Genomic DNA, 14,045 nt, shown 5'->3' on the forward strand with positions numbered 1-14,045 from the left:
CCTTCCTCCTGGCAGAAGTTCTATTCCACTCACCAGAGGTCCTAAGATCCTGTGGAGAGTGCTCTGGGGAACTTGGGGGTGTCTGCCAACTCTGCGACCAAGGTGACCGGGTGCTGGGTCTGACCAGAAGGGCCGGATATGCTTTGTAAAAGAGGAAGGAAAGTCCATTCCCACCAATTCATCTTTGGAGCCTGGAACCAGCTGCAGGTGATGACGTGCAGGATAGGGCATAGTCTCTGGAATAGATCCCTGGACCTCTCAGCTGGTAGCAGTATCTTGAAGAGGAACAGCAACAGTGGTTGAACAATAGAGTGATCTATGGAGGAAGGCTCCACCCTAGATAATCTCTTTAGTGGCAGCAAGGTCAAATTCTGGCTCAGCTGGCTTCAGACTTGTGGGCGGCTACACAAAACCTAACTAAACAGCATGCTAATGTGCAGGCTTGTTTTGCCACCTAAGTTCTCTCAATGCCTCTCTGCTTTCTTAGAGATGCTGCTTAATTCCAAAGATACTAAAGACCTTGCAGGGCAATGAAGCAGGCAAAGTCCTGCTGATCAGAGGAGAGAAAACAAGGCTACATGTCTTCCAAAAAGAAAAAAAAATAGAAAATAAATGGAAATGTGAGATTTCAATGCCATTTTATCATAATAATCATAATCATAATCTCATCATAATCAGGAGCTAAGCAAACATACATATTCTTCTCTCTGTCAGGCCTTCTCAGGGTATGGCCTTTGGACACATCAATGTCATAGAGTTTCTCCAGGGCCTCTTTGATCTGCTGCTTGCTGGCCTTGACATCCACAATTTATCCACAGACATATTAAACTCCATAGAATCAAGAAATAAATAAAATGTACTGTAAATATATTTTAGAAGGAAGAAATAGCCTTTTCACGAAGATGGCACCAAAAGCGAAGAAGGAAGCCATGGCCCTTCCCAAAGATGAAGCCAAAGCAAAGGCCATGCAAGCTAAGAAGGCAGTGCTGAAATGCATCCACAGCCACAAAAAGAAGATCAGAACATCACCCACCTTCTGGCAGCCCAAATCCCTGTGGCTCCAGAGAGAGCCAAAATATCCTCAAATAGTGAGCCCAGGAGAAACAAGCTTGACCACTATACTGTTATCAAATTGCTGCTGACCACGGAGTCAACCATGAAGAAAATAAAGGAAAACAGCATGCTTTTGTTCATTGTGGATGTCAAAACCAACAAGCACCAGATCAAAGAGACCGTGGAGAAACTCTATGATATTGATGTGACCAAAGTCCGTACCCTGACAAGGCCTGACAGAGAGAAGAAGGCATATGTTCACTTAGTTCCTGATTATGATGCTGTAGATGTTGCCAACAAGATTAGGGTCATCTAAACTGAGTCTAGATGGCTAATTCTAAATATACACTTTTTTTTTCACCATAAAAAAAGAAGGGAGTTATACTAGAAATGTCAGATGTCAATGCTATCTTAAGCAATTGAGTTCTTTCAATGTGGGCTCCATGGGGACACTGGGACAGGTTAACCTAGTACATGATATATATATATATATATATATATATATATATATATATATATATATATATATATATTGTCCTTAAAATAGGATTATGCCCCTGGAATGTAACCCACCATAAGATAGATAGCTACACCAATATAATAAGGTATTTGGAATAAGACTTCCATTTGGCTTTGGGTCAAATAAAGTTACTAAGACCTCCCTGGGGATAGACATCCTACTATTAGGCAGAAAGAGACATGTGTATAGGTATAGACATCCTGATTAGAAGTTAAGAAATATATGTTAGGTAAGGCAAGCCTTCTTCCACATTTCAACAGCCCCAGGCAATGAGAGCAGAGTAAATGTACAACAAAGACATGTTCTTAAGGAAGTGGCCTATCCCTTGTTCCTGAATGGTGGAGAGAGTTGGCACAGATTTTTATGGATTGCAAGGCTCACAAGCTATGGAGAATCCTGCCTCATGGTCATAGCTAGCTCCTGAATCTGGTCTGCATCCTTGATCAACCAATAGACCTCAATAAACTATCCTTGTCTGACTGAGATCCATGGGCATGTGGTTTGTGAGGCAACACCTGGACCCCAACAGAAACACATAGAGATAAACACTTTCAAAAGTGGCACTTCCAGATGTGCAGAATATAAAATAAACATACAAATGTACGTAACATTTTTATATACCCATGAAAGGCATAGGTGAAAAAGAAACAGAAAACTTATCATATTCGAAATCACCCCAAATATATCACAATGCCTTGGAATAAACCAAATCAAGGAAATGGAATACAAGCTTGCAATACAAGCTTTAAAACAGTGCAAAATGGAGAAATACAGAAGATGAAAAGACTTTCCATGCTCAGGTACTGAAAGTGTAAATATTGTGAAAGTGCAATTGTCACCAAAATGCCTGTATTATTCATTACAGAAATTTAAAAAGACACTCTAAAAATTCAAATGGAAACATATGGCAATGAAGTTGTGTGTTATTAAACGCGTTCTCACGCCCGGCCAGGAAGAACACCACAGACCAGAATCTTCTGCGGCAAAACTTTATTGCTTACATCTTCAGGAGCAAGAGTGTAAGAAGCAAGAGCGAGAGAAAACGAAAACCCGTCCCTTTTTTAGGAGAGTTATATTTCGCCTAGGACGTGTCACTCCCTGATTGGCTGCAGCCCATCGGCCGAGTTGACGTCACGGGGAAGGCAGAGCACATGGAGTGGAGAACCACCCTCGGCATATGCGCAGATTATTTGTTTACCACTTAGAACACAGCTGTCAGCGCCATCTTGTAACGGCGAATGTGGGCGCGGCTCCCAACATCTCCCCCTTTCCTTTTAATAAGAGCAAATAGGCCACCCATATTAATGAGAGTGGAGATAGAGGTCAAATCCCCAGTGTGTAGGTAAAGGAGCCATGTACAGGATTAGCTCTTAGGCTCACAGGCTTTTACCCAGAGCAACCCTGACCTGCTCCCGTGTCGTTTTGCCTGGGGGAAGGGAACTAGGACACTGAACCTTCATGAAAGATGACATGTCTCCCTAGAATAGGCTCATATATGCCGCAGAGCCTTTCCATTGCAGTGCTTAGCCGTGCAACTCTCTCGGGCTGCTGAAGCACACTCACTCTATCCCGTGCAATGAGACTAGCCTCATGGGATATAAGAGCTGAGTGGCCAGCGACCTATTGCCTAAGCATAGATATATCAGGGGAAGCTCCATGTTCTAGTCCTGCAAGCGCCTGGGCAATAACCACCTTGTCTCTCCTAGTTTGGGCCTTAAGCTTACAGACCAATCAAAGAAGCAACACTAATCCACAGCAAAGTGTATCTCCAAATAATATTAATCCCACCCATTTTTTAAAGAAGGAAAATGCTGAGGAGATCCAATTGGGTAATCCTTTGGTCAGCGACAGGTCCAAGCGCGTGGAGTTGACCTGAAGTCTCAATTCCCGAAGGATCTGTTCAAATTCAGCCATCCAATTCTGTAACATATACTGAAAAAGACTTTTTGACAATTTAGCTGTCCTAGTAAATTTAACATACTGAATGGAAATAACACACAATCCCGGAAACTTTTGTTCACATCCCTGCTGAGTTATTTGTCATAATACATCTAGTTGTATCTAGACAAGATCTATGAGTTGATTAACCAGCATGAGACCTCTCTGTATCTTGACATTAGCTGAGGCCTGTTCATCTATGACTGTAGTCACTGAGGCTGACAAAGTGTTAATGGTGTCAGTCGTCTGGACCTGTCCAGACAGAGCCAAGGCTGTCTGAATCAAGGCCAAACCCAGTTCCTAGTTAGTGGTAAAAAAGCAGGAGAATACTTGAGCATTATACATCACCGTCATTGGGAGTGGAAATATCGACATTATCCCCCAACGCTGCTCTCTCTTTATTATTGACGCCCTGGACATCACCAAGACGAGGGACATCAGTATTCCCTTGGTCAGTCTGGATTTTTCGGGTGAGTCTTTCTGGTATCCAAAATGGGTTGTCTTCATTCTGTGGGAAAACACAGATAGCTCCCCTGGATCTTATCAAAATAGGATCCGGGCCATACCATTTATTATCAAGGACATTTTTCCATTTAACCATCTCATTGGGCCTATCTGGCTCTGAACAATGACGTTCAGCCGCAGTATGGCCATGAGCATCAATATTTAAAAAATTGAGTGTAAAGAGTGCCAAAGACACAGACACTCTTGGTGCTCGGGGTACAGTCTCCTCAAAAGTTCCCCTCTTCTGTTTTATAAGATAGGCTTTGAGGGTGCGATGCGCACGCTCAACAATACCCTGTCCTTGAGGGTTGTATGGAAGTCCAGTCAGGTGGGTCACGTCCATCTGACGGCAGAACTGCTGGAATTTTTGAGATGTGTAAGCTGGTCCATTATCAGTCTTAAGGAGTCTGGGTTTCCCCCAAGCACTCCATGCCTCAAGACAATGTTGAATCACATGTGAGGCTTTTTCTCCGGTTAACGGAGAAGCAAACATGATGCCAGAACATGTGTCAATGGACACATGGAGATATTGAAGTTTTCCAAAGGAAGAAACATGTGTAACATCCATTTGCCAGACCTGTAGAGGTCGAATACCGCGTGGGTTAATTCCCACATGAGGAACTGGCAAGAACTCACAGCAGCTTTGACATTGAGTAACAATGTCACGGGCTTCTTTTCTTGTCAGGGAGAAACGACTGCGTAATGTTTCAGCCGTCACATGAAAATTGTTATGAAAATTTCTTGCAGCCTCTACCGGGGATGATAGGGCAGCAGCCACCACTTTAGTGGCCTTATCTGCCAAATCGTTTCCCAGAGCCATGGGGCCAGGTAGGCCTGAATGGGCTCTAACATGAGTAATATAAACAGGAGATCTTCTAGATAACAAAACTAATTGTATCTGCTGAAAAATATTGGCAACTCTACTGGAAGGCTTAATCACTCCAGCCACTTCTAAAAGATTTACTGCATTAACCACATAACAGGAATCTGACACAATATTAAGGGGTTCTAAAAAGGTTTTTAAAACTTCTAAAACCACTAAACATTCTACCACTTGAGGTGAAATTTCATTATACTGTTTGGATACCACTTTACCATTAGCCACATAGGCACCTATGCCAGTTTTTGATCCATCAGTATATACCACAATCCCATTTTTAAGTGGGTTTCTTACTGTTATTTGTGGAAACACAACAGATTGATTTTGGGCAAACTGTAAGATTGGATGCTTTGGATAATGGTTATCTATTTTTCCTGAAAAGGAGGTAACTAAAACTGCCCAATCATTAGGTGTGGCTGCCAAGGTTTGAACCTGTGCAGCGGTATAAGGTACAATTAAAAGATATGGACTTCGCCCAAAGTGGGTGATTGCTGCTTTTAGACCTTTAAGGGCAAGCTGTGCAATTGCATCAGGATACCAATCTATTATTTTAGCTGGGGATACGTTTGGATGGATCCACAACAATGGCCCATTCTGCCACAAAACTGCAGTTGGCAATTGTGCTGTCTTAAAGACACACAAACTGAAAGGCTGCGAATCCTCAATACGTTGTAATTGTGCATTCTGTAAGGCCTTTTCCACTTTTTGTAAGGCCTGGTTAGCAGCTAGAGTAAGAGTCCTAGGGGAGGAGATATGAGGATCTCCTTCTAAAATACCAAACAAAGGCCTTAACTCAGCGGAAGGAATCTTTAAAAAAGGTCTGAGCCAATTAATATCTCCCAACAGCTTTTGAAAATCATTTAAGGTATGGAGGTGATCTCTTCTTATCTCTACCTTTTGGGGCACAATCTTATCTGGGGACACCACAGAGCCCAAGAATTGTCCTGTATCAGAAATTTGGACCTTTTCTGTGGCTATCTGTAAACCCCACTGACTTAAAGTTTTAAGTAGAAAAGGATATGCCTTTTGTAGCATGGTAAGGTCTTTATGGCACAGGAGGATGTCATCCATGTAAAGGAGCAAAATTAAAGAGGGGAATTGTTCCCTCACTGGCAAAAGAGCTTCTTGTACATAAAGTTGACACATAGTAGGACTATTGGACATTCCCTGTGGTAAGACCTTCCATTGATACCTCTTATCAGGTTCCATGTGATTAATAGAGGGGATGGTAAAGGCAAATCTGGGCCTATCCCTTGGACACAAAGGTATAGAAAAGAAACAATCTTTAATATCTATAATAATTAAATTCCAGCCACGTGGTAAGGCGGAAAGTACAGGGAGACCCCTCTGTACTGGGCCAAATAAGTTCATTTGCTCATTAATGGCTCTGAGGTCATGGAGCAGTCTCCACTTTCCTGACTTTTTCTTAATTACAAAAATTGGAGTATTCCAAGGTGAGGTAGAGGGTTCAATATGGCCTAATTTTAATTGTTCCTCTACCAGTTGAATCACAGCTTCTAGTTTTTCAGAGGATAGGTGCCATTGAGGAACCCACACTGGGTCCCCTGTTTTCCATGGTATGGGTCGTGCTGCCCCAATGGCCGCTAAGGAAAACCCAGACCCTGTCTGTCTTGGTTTCCATTAGGTGAGATGGGCTCTATCCTTCCCTGTTCTTGATGTCCTAACCCTTTTCCTTCTTTATAACCCATCTTTGCCATGATATTTTTTGCTTTAGTTGAATACCCTCCCGATGGGGCGTTTTCATTGGACAAAATAAAGCCCAAATGCTGCATAATATCCCTTCCCCAGAGGTTAACCGGGAGTGGGAGCACATAAGGTATGAATTTCCCTTGCTGTCCTTCAGAGGATTCCCACGTCAAGGCAATGGAGCTTATAGTGGGACATGATTGATATCCTAGGCCCTGTAATGAATGAGATGACTCTGTGGTGGGCCATGCTTTGGGCCACCAATGTGTAGAGATTATACTTTTATCTGCTCCGGTATCAAGGATGCCTTCAAACTCTTTTCCGTTGATCTTAAGGCAGAGCTTAGGTCTATTATTTAAAGATACAACCAAATAGGCAGAATCATTTCCTGAGGAGCCCATCTTCTTTATCTCAGGTCCTGCAGATTTTTCCCTGGTCTTATCAGGGAGGAGCAGCAGCTGAGCTATCCTATCTCCTTTACTAATAGAAAAAACGCCTTTAGGGCTTGAGCACAGGACCTGTATTTCAGGGGAATGTTGACAATCTATAACTCCAGGGTGGACTACTAAGCCCTGCAAGGTGAGTGAACCCCGGCCGAGAATAAGGCCCATGGTTCCCGGGGGCAAGGATGGTATAGGCTCCACTGGCACCGGCTGAATACTCATTTGAGGCATTAATAGGAAGTCGGAGGCGGCACGCAGGTCCACCCTTGTGGGTCTTCCTGGGTCGCCTCTCTGACTGCTTCCTGGGTCCTGACAAACCGGTTCCCATATCTTTGAGGGCCCTGGGACCGAGGGCCCGATGACCCGTTTTTTGGCACATCAGTTGATTGACTATCAGGTGGGGGAAGAATTCTGCCCTTTATATCCCTCACAGAGCGACACTGGTCAGCTCTATGATAACCCTTGCCACACTTAGAGCAAAGAGTGAGAGTCCCTCCCTGTTTATCTGGAGCTCTGTAATCTTTCTTAAAATGCCCAGGCTTTCCGCAATTAAAACATGTCCTCTGATCATTTCTGCCCATGGAGCGGTTCTGAGATTGAAGGATGGCGGCCGCTAAGCCTGCATTGGTGAGAGGTCCCCCAAGCTCTCGACAGACCCTGAGCCAGTCTTGTAAGCCTTTGTTCTTTCTTGGGGCTATGGCCGCTCGGCACTCCTTTGTGGCTTGCTCATAGATTAGCTGTTCTATCAGAGGCGCGGCTTGCTCTGAATCTCCAAAAATACGCTCTGCTGCCTCTGTCATTCTGGCCACAAAATCTGAGAAGGATTCCTGAGGTCCCTGGACAACTTTTGTTAATTGACCAGTGGTTTCACCTGCTCGGGAGAGCGCCTTCCAGGCCCTAATAGCCGTGGAAGAAATCTGGGCATAAGCTCCCCAATGGTAGTTTGTTTGATCAGCAGAATAAGCTCCCTGACCCGTTAACAAGTCAAAAGTCCAATCTCTCTGCTCTGGAGTCAAAGCAGCTGCGTTTGCTCGGGCCTGCGCTTGTGCAGCTTCGTGCCAAAGCGCTCTCCATTCCATATATTTGCCCATACTAGGGAGAGCGGCTTTTACAACCGTTTGCCAGTCGGCAGGAGTTAGTGCCATGCCGGCAAGCCTGTCTAACTGCACCAAGGTAAAATTAGCATTGGTTCCGTATTTACGGACCGACTCGGCAATTTCTTTAATTTGTAAGTATTCTACCGGAGCGTGGACACGCCCACCCTCGGCTCCTTCAAAGACCGGAAATGCCTGTTGTATTTTCCTTTGTTCCTCTCTGGGAATGAATGAGTCTGCGCACTGCCTCTCTGCGCACTGCCTCTCTGCGCAGGGCTGACGCACTACGCAGGGCGGGGGCTCCGCATAGGGCGGACCTTGAAGCCGACTGCCCTGAGGCCAATCAGCAAACTGGCCTTCGCCAGCCGCTTTTGGCTTCCTTAACTGATTAGCTAGCACTTTACCTGGCTGGTACCCTTTTTTCTCATAATGAGCTGCTTCTTCCTCCCAGTCTGTTTCTTCAGAGGAGAATTCATCATCTGATTCAGAGCTACCAAGAGCTGGCTCCCCGAGCCCATCCAGCGATGAGCACAGGCTCCTTTTCCTAGAGACCTCCGCTAATCGATCTCTTTTCTTTTCTTTTTTCTTTTCCTTCCTTCTAATCTCTCCCCAGGTATTCTTACCTGACCTAAACTTTTCCTCGGGTTCAAGACCCTTGGAAAGGCCTGTATACTTATTTTGTGTACCATATTTTCTCTTTGTTCCTACTCTCTCTCCCCGCTTTACTTCTGATAGATTGCCCTGAATTTCCTCTAGAATCCTCCCTGCCTTAACCACTTGATAACATGTGAAAAGGAACAAAAGGGCTTCTAACACTAGAAAAAATTCAAGGCCAAACATTTTCCACTTTACTTCTGATAGACTGTCTTGAATTTCCTTAGAAAGTTCAAGGCCAGGCTTACCTCGTAAAGCTATACTCACTGGTACTCTCGTTCCCCAGCTGAAAAGTTCTGAATTCATACAGTTGAATCCTTCTTAACAGTCTGCTTTACGGGAACCTTTATTACCGCGACCCGCAGTTCTGGTTCTGGAATGAGGGATCTTCCTTGCGCCAGTCCCGAGTTTTTTCTCGTCCCGGAATTCGGCACCAATTGTTATTAGACGCGTTCTCACGACCGGCCAGGAAAGACGCAACAAACCAGAATCTTCTGCGGCAAAACTTTATTGCTTACATCTTCAGGAGCAAGAGTGTAAGAAGCAAGAGCGAGAGAAAACGAAAACCCGTCCCTTTTTTAGGAGAGTTATATTTCGCCTAGGACGTGTCACTCCCTGATTGGCTGCAGCCCATCGGCCGAGTTGACGTCACGGGGAAGGCAGAGCACATGGAGTGGAGAACCACCCTCGGCATATGCGCAGATTATTTGTTTACCACTTAGAACACAGCTGTCAGCGCCATCTTGTAACGGCGAATGTGGGCGCGGCTCCCAACAGTTGTGAGAGCTAGTGATATGTCTGGAGGTATCACTATTGCTGATCTCAAATTATGCCACAGATCCATAATGATAAGATCACTTCGGTACTGCCCTAGAAACAGTCATACAGGGCATTGGTTTAGAACAGAGGATGTGGATAGAAACCTATACCAATAACCCCATTAAAAAATGGCGCTCAGGGCTAAACAAAGAATTATAACCTGAGGAATACTGAATGGCTAAGAAGCACCTGAAAAAAATGTTGAGCATGCTCAATCATCAGAGAAATGCAAATCAAAACAATCCTGAGATTCCACCTCACACCAGTCAGCACTGCTAAGATCAAAAATTCAGGTTACAGCAGATGCTGGTGAGGATGTGGAGAAAGAGAAAGACTCCTCCAATACTGGTTGGATTGCAAGCTTGTACAACCACTCTGCAAATCAGTCAGGCTGTTCCTCAGAAAATTGGACATAGAACTACCATAGAATCCCACAATACCACTGCTGGGCATATATCCAGAAGATGTTCCAAATGGTAAGAAGGACACATGTTTCACTATGTTCATAGCAGCCCTATTTATAATAGCCAGAAGCTGGAAAGAACCCAGATGTCCCTCAACAGAGGCATGGATACAGAAAACGTGGTACATTTACACAGTTGAGAACTACTCAGCTATTAAAAAGAATGAATTTATGAAATTCCTAGGCAAATGGATGGACCTGCAGGTCATCATCCTGAGTAAGGTGACCGAATCACAAAAGCACTCACATGATATGTACTCGCTGTTAAGTGACTATTAGCCCAGAAATTAGAATACCCAAAATATAAGATACAAGTTGCAAAACACATGAAACTCAAGAAGAACAAAGAGCAAAGTTTGGACACTTTGCCCCTTAATATAAATTGGAACAAAACACCCAATGTAAGAGTTACAGAGAAAGGTTGGAGCTGAGATGAAAGGATGGGCCATCTAGAGACTGCCACACCAGGGGATCCATCCCATAATCAGCCTCCAAAATCTGACTCCATTGCATATGCCAGCTATTTTTTTCTGAAAGGACCCTGATATAGCTGTCTCTTGTGAGGCTATGCAGGTGCCTGGAAAACACAGAAGTGGATGCTCACAGTCAGCTATTAGATGGAATACAGAGCCCCTAATGGTGGAGCTACAGAAAATACCCAAGGAGATGAATGAGTCTGAAACCCTATACGTGGAACAACAATATGAACTAACCAGTACCTCCTGATCTACTGTCTCTAGCTGCATATGTATCGGAAGATGGCCTAGTTGGCCATTATTGGGAAGCGAGACCCCTTTGTCTTGCAAACTTTACATGCCTCAGTAGAGGGGAATACCAGGACCAAGAAGTAGGAATGGGTGGGTAGGGGAGTGGGCAGGCAGATATGGGGGACTTTTGGGATAGCATTGGAAATCTAAATGATGAAAATATATAATAACATTTTGAAAAAAAATAAATGAACATGAATGAAAGACTGTGTTCTTACAACTTACAGAAGAATTCCAGAGGATCTGTAGATGTTACTTCTGGTAATTGATCTCCCTCCAGTAAAAAGACCCAAGATAAGGTAATGTATTTGGGAAAGAGGTTAATTTGCTTCATGATCTGAAATGTTGAAAGTCAAGGATAGGGCAAGCTCAGGTTGCCAGTGACTTATGATGTCTGATCCCAGGGTACACAGCAGAAGGATACCTGGGCATTGTGGAAGACAGAGAGCAGAGACTCCACTCTGCTTCTCAAGCACCCATGATATGATCACTGACTAGACATGCCACAATGGGGACAAATACTCAACGTGGGTATTGGTGTGTGCCTCATACATGTTGATGCATAGGTGGCCTTTTCATCTGACATGTTGGTTTTTAATGCAGACTGGGTATTTAGGAGCCAAATTTCCCAGGCAGGTGGAGACAAAGTGTTTTAGGCAATGAGGGCAGAGCATATGAAGGCCCTGCTTTTTGCTTGTGTCACACTTACAGAGAAAGGGTGCCATACCTAGTACAAAGTCTCTGCAAATGACAAACACAGTGGTTAAATGGTAAATTGCAGGTACAGGCTTACACAGAGCAAATACATGGCCAGCAAAGTCGAAAGAAATGATGTGAAGACATGCTGCTTTCCACCTGTGATCTCCATTTGTGGGAAGCTAAGGTAGGTGTGCCCCAGTTACCTGTTTGGCATCTCCTTAATCACAAAGATAAAAATTGTGCTCAGGTAGGGGGATGCTCTACCAGGCTGGCTTCCACCTCTTCTTTGCCCTCCATGTTTGGCAACAGTGAGCAGAAGCTGGCTCTAAATGAAATATATATTTTAGCTAGCCTCTATAAAAGACACAAAGACTTGGTAGACAGGATTTTAACAAAAGCCTGCACTTGTTAAATAAATGCTCCTGTGATTTCTTCCTTTGAGTCTGTGACAACACTTGAGCATATATGTACATTGAGCCACCTCTGGAATGATGTGTTCTTTAATTGAGTACAACACAACTTTACTGAGAATATTGTGTCTATTTTCATCATTGAGTAGCCTATAATTTTCATTTTATGTTGTGTCTTTGACTTGGTATCAGAATAATATTGGCTTCACTAATTGAGTTCTGCTAATATACTTTGTAGAATATCTCGAGATTCATTATTCTTAGTTCTTTAAAGGCTTAGGAGAAGTCAGCAGTGAACCCAGCTAATCTTACCCGGGATACTTTTCACTACTGCTTCAATCTCATTTCTGTTATAAGTTACATTGTAGTTTTAAGATACACTGTAGTCATAAGTTGCATTGTAGTTATAAGTTACATTGAAGTTATAAGTTACATTGTAGTCATAATTACATATCATGCCTTGGGTTAGCCTTTGTAGTTTTTATACATAAAATCTATTTCTTTAGATTTTCCAATCTAGTGTGACATTGGGTTTAGAAGAGTTTATTTATGATCTTTCTAATATTGTTGGTATTGTTAATCTAAAAGATGGGAGGGAAAAAAAACACCCACCCAAATCGTCATGGTCATATTAATTAAAGTATGCAGTTAATTAAACTGAGCTATTTATTTATGTATACATTCTGCCTCTCCCTAAGTTGGACATGAAGAAGACAAGACCTATACAGCCCATGGGTAGAGAATTTGGAGATAAGGGATTTGGCACGTAAAATAGTTAGGGAAAAGAAATTAGTCCTAATGATATCTTGAATCAAAAATATGACTGCAAGCTGTGAGTAACAGGGTGTTCATAGTTAGAAGTCGTAGCATAAGGGACCATATAAACTTTCTGAAACAAAGATAGTGTTGCAAGATGTTTTCAAAAAACGTTTGAAATATAGACATGATAGTCCTAGAACAGGAAGTATGGAGCCACATGTAGTTAAGGTTACAGGTAGGACTTAGTTCAATTCTTAAGATACAGAGCTTTGATTAATCATTAACATGAATGAATTTAGTTTGTCTTTACTATAAGATGGCTTTTAAGCATATGAAGGTGGCAGGCTAGTTCCTGATTATCTGTGATGTTATCCTCTTTCCTTCTCCTGTATTGTATTGAGTCTTAACTTCCAAATGGATTTGGATTAGGGTTTATAAATTTAATTAATTTTTTACCCTAGTTAGGTACTTAGGGAGGGTGTTGCTCTTTGCTGACTGTTAAGTGTTACTCACTGTGACTTACCTTGTGCTCTAGCAAGGGTATGATTTTACCAGCTGGAAATATTTTCTGTGAATATGTGATATTTGGAATTCTGGGGACTCTTCAGAGGTATATAAACACTAGGACCACAAGAGTTCGGCGTTTGCTTGTTAGTTGCTGGCTGTTGTTGGTCATATATTGTTAAGTAGTCATGCTCAAAGAAGAAAAAAGAATAACATTTTATATGCTGATGATTTAGATCAAACTCGTTCCAAAGGACTCAACCCTTAATCAGCAGACAGTATTGAAATGATAAAATGACCAACTTTGAAAACTCTGAATCAATTTGTGGATCTCTCTCTCTCTCTCTCTCTCTCTCTCTCTCTCTCTCTCTCTCTCTCTTCTATCTACTGTTAGGAATATGAAAGGTTATAAGGAAAGAGTTGGATAAGGGTGGAATGAAGAACACACAAGGAAGGAAAGAGACAGCTTTACCCTGTAGTCTGTGATAGTCTCCTACACGCTTACAAGTTCAAAATCTCTTATGAGTTTCATGAAATCTCTTAACTGTAATTCCATGTAAAATAAAGATAAAAAGTAAATCACATACTTCCCACAAATATGTCACAGGATAAATCTTACCATTCCAAAAGGAGCATAGTAAGGAAATACTGGACCAAAACCAAACAGAAAACCAGCTGAGAAATCTCCAAACTCTGCATTCTGATGTGTGTTGTCAAAGCACTCTTCAGATGTCCAATTTCTTTCAACTTTGTTGACTGCAACACACTTCTTTTTCTTGGGCTGGGTCCACTCCCAATTAACAGCTCTCCTCAACAGGTTTACCACTGCTC

At 42.8% G+C, this 14,045-nt stretch overlaps 1 pseudogene; it reads left to right on the forward strand.

Annotated features, from left to right (window-relative positions):
• The first annotated feature begins 902 nt into the window (after positions 1–902).
• Gm28408 lies at positions 903–1,369 on the forward strand (annotated as a pseudogene).
• The last annotated feature ends 12,676 nt before the right edge of the window (positions 1,370–14,045 follow it).

Source organism: Mus musculus, chromosome 7 (genome assembly GCF_000001635.26).
Source record: "Mus musculus strain C57BL/6J chromosome 7, GRCm38.p6 C57BL/6J".
Classification (NCBI taxonomy): domain Eukaryota; kingdom Metazoa; phylum Chordata; class Mammalia; order Rodentia; family Muridae; genus Mus; species Mus musculus.